The sequence below is a fragment of the Chionomys nivalis genome, chromosome 1 (genome assembly GCF_950005125.1).
Source record: "Chionomys nivalis chromosome 1, mChiNiv1.1, whole genome shotgun sequence".
Classification (NCBI taxonomy): domain Eukaryota; kingdom Metazoa; phylum Chordata; class Mammalia; order Rodentia; family Cricetidae; genus Chionomys; species Chionomys nivalis.
In genome coordinates this window covers 12,192,289-12,195,753 of record NC_080086.1, presented here as the reverse complement: position 1 = coordinate 12,195,753, position 3,465 = coordinate 12,192,289, and the positions used below count along the sequence as shown (strand labels likewise).

The following is a 3,465-nucleotide window of genomic DNA, read 5'->3' as shown; positions in this document are numbered from 1 at the left end:
GGTCACAAATGCAGACTGTGCTTCCCTCTTCCCAGAATTCTTGTTGACCCACCTCTACTTCCTGCCTGGCTGCTGGTCAATCAGCATTTTATTAAAAATAATACAAATGACAGGATAAAAGACCTTTGTCCCACAGCATACAAGTGTTCATTGCAGAGCCATTGAGCTATTTTGAGTACTCTGGTTGCTGATACAACATTGATACTGGGCCCTCAGTGAGACTCTTCTTGGAGATCCTGTTCTTGGCCTAAAAGTATGGATGCTTCACAAGTTTGTGTGTCATCCTTGCACAGGGGCCAAACTAATCTTATTTGTAGAATTCCAATTTTAATATATGTGCTGACAAAGCAAGCACAGAATTTAAGATAATTTTTAATTTGTCTCTATTTTTCAATTTTATTATGCATTGTTAATTTTGCTAATTTGCTGGTAAGCTTTCTGTATACTATAATTTTACAGCAATGTGTGACTTTGGATTTCATTCACAATTTTTTTTTTTTTTTTGGTTTTTCGAGACAGGGTTTCTCTGTGGTTTTGGAGCCTGTCCTGGAACTAGCTCTTGTAGACCAGGCTGGTCTCGAACTCACAGAGATCTGCCTGCCTCTGCCTCCCAAGTGCTGGGATTAAAGGCGTGCGCCACCACCGCCTGGCTTCATTCACAACTTTTATAACTTCAAACCATTTTTTTTTATGTTTAGCTTTCATTATGTAGTAATTGTACCACCATCTGTATAACATGCATCTTTAACATGTCAAAGTACTTAAAGAACAATAACATAATTACAAGAAACATTATATGATCTACTTAATATTTATGTTAAATATAAACAAGCATATATATGCTATAACAATATACTGCCATTTCTATGATGCCAATTCTCAAAAGACTTCTTTTATGAGTGATGTATATGTGTTGGTGTTTGCCTATGAGTGAGAATGAGCATGTGTATATATGTGCTCACAGTAGCAAGAGGAGGGCACCAGATTATGTGCAAATGGTGTTTTAGTGGGTTGTGAACCTGTTGTGTGGGTTATTGAATCCTAGTCCTTTGAACAAATAACAAAAGTTTTTAACCACAGAGCAATTTCTTCAACCTTAGAAATATTGATATTTGGGGAAAAAAACCACCTATCTTTGTATAATTTACATTGACTGATGCATTCTCACTTTAATACCTTTGGATTACTAAATTTTATTTTTTATTAAGAAAAGTAAATTGTAATAAGTGAGCTTTAATCTTTGTGAACTATGCACAATCGGCATATATAGTCATATATAGTCCCTTTGGCTTTAATACAGGCTTGTGTTTGAAAATGTGAACTTTATTAGCACCAGATAACAAAATAAAGAAAAATACCAGCTTATATTGCGCCGGTGTTTCTAGTACCTAGAGACGCACAAATTAAAGGTTACTGTGCTCGTCAGCATTGGTGACCTTTAGAAAGAACTGAAAAGACTCATCTTTTCATTTCAAGGTTCACTTTGCAAATCCATAAAGAATGGTGTAAGGTCAGATTCAGCACTTTCATTCCAAAAAGGAGACAAATATATTTCCAAGTTTAGCTACAGTACTCTCTAAGAATAACACGCTGAGTTGAGGTCCTGGAGTGTGTTGAACATGCCTAGGAATTTTGTCTTGAGGAAATGGGTGGCTTGAAGTTCTAACATCAGTCAGCTTTGTAAAGAAAGTAACGATTCTACCATGACACTTTTTTACTTGTTGCAAGGAGATCACAGCTGTCTTTGGTATTGGAATTGGGGTACCATTTGAAGAAATATTTCAGTTACTTCTCTTCTCTTCCATTTCATACTCCTTTCTGAGGAAGCAACAATCTATTAGTAGAATGTGTTCCATTCTATTTTTATTTTTGTCTATCTTTGAAATGGAGTTTCTCTTTAGCTTAGGGGCCTGTCTTGGAACTAGCTACTGTAGTCTAGGGTGGCCTTTAATTCACAGAGATTCATCTGACTCTGCGTCCTGAGTACTGATATTAAAGGTGGGCACCACCACCACCCGGCTAGAAAGTGTTCCATTCTTGCAACATTCAGTACACTAAACAGTAGGGATAGTTCAGAAGCCATGTCTTTCTATCTGTGTTCATAACAAGAAAATTGAAGAGTCTTACCTCACATATATGGGGATGCCTTTGTGGAAGTAACCACAGGAGAGATCTTTCTATAGATACACAGAGAAAGGGTGTACTTGGGTTTTGTTTTTTGTTTTTGTTTTTGTTTTTTTCTCTTTTTGGGAGCCTAGCACCCAGCCCCCAAATAAATATATGGAGACTTGCTCTTACTCTTACTTAAGCCTGGCTTTACTTGGCTTCTTTATAGCCAGCTTTTATAACTTAAATTATCTCATTTTTATTTAATACATTTTGCCTCTGGGCTTTTCACCTTTCTTCATTCTCTCTCTCTCTCTCTCTCTCTCTATATATATATATATATATATATATATATATATATATATATTTGCCTCCTTCTTCCTCCTTGGGTGACTGGCTGTGTAGCTAGTCCCTGACATCCTCCTCTCCTCATTTTCTCCCTCCTCTTCCTTTTCCCAAGCCCACCTTTCTCCTCCTATTTATTCTCTCTGCATGACAGCTCCATTTAATTCTCTCTCCTGCCTAGCCATTGGTCATTTATTAGACCAATCATAATTTTTCAGGCAGGTAAAGTAACACAGCTTTACAGAATTAAACAGATGCAACATAAAAGAATGCAACTCACCTTTGTATCATTAAACAAATATTAAACAGCATAAACAAATGCAACACATCTTTAATATTTGACATTTCCCTCTTTTTGTCCAAATAAAAATAAAAGGTTTTAACTTTAACATAATAAAACTTTATACAACAAAACAGTTATCAAGTAAAAATTACACTTATAATATTTAGTCTATTTATACTTAGCAAATTCGTAGAAAATAATCCATTATCTAATCTTAACTTTGTGATTCCAAAGTTTTGTTACTAATTTACTTTTTATCATAATTAAGGAAAACTATAATATTTAGTCTTTATCTCCACCAAAGACCCCAAAAGGATGTAATATTACCTGACAACAGAGACATTTGACCTTCTGGAGAGTCACCCAGAGTTTCTATGCAACATTGGGCATCTATCTTCAGCCTACAGACTTAGAGAATCTTGTATATTTTTAAGTGAAACAGAAAATTTGAAGGACTGTCCCACCTTGCATTGGCAAACTCATTAGTCACTTTCCTCTGGGTCTAGAAGAAGATCTGGTAGACTCTTCTGTGAAGCAGGACTCTCAAGGGCTGTCCTACCTAGTCTTGTCAAAATTCAATGGTCTTTTTCCTTGGTCTTAATTGTCTAGTCTGTACAGCATATGGTCAGCAATCAACACAAGAGCAGTTTCTTGCTAAAATGGCTATCCTTGCCATGCTGAAAGCAAATTTCATTTGGAGTTTCTTTCATCCTGTCATGTTTTATGAAGTA

The 3,465-nt window shown here is 35.8% G+C and overlaps 1 non-coding gene across 1 annotated transcript; it reads right to left on the bottom strand.

Moving 5' to 3' along the window:
- Positions 1-248: 248 nt before the first annotated feature.
- On the bottom strand, positions 249-355 carry LOC130889479 (U6 spliceosomal RNA). The gene has a single exon (XR_009058563.1). It is a non-coding gene; the product is annotated as a U6 spliceosomal RNA (small nuclear RNA).
- Between the last annotated feature and the right edge of the window lie 3,110 nt (positions 356-3,465).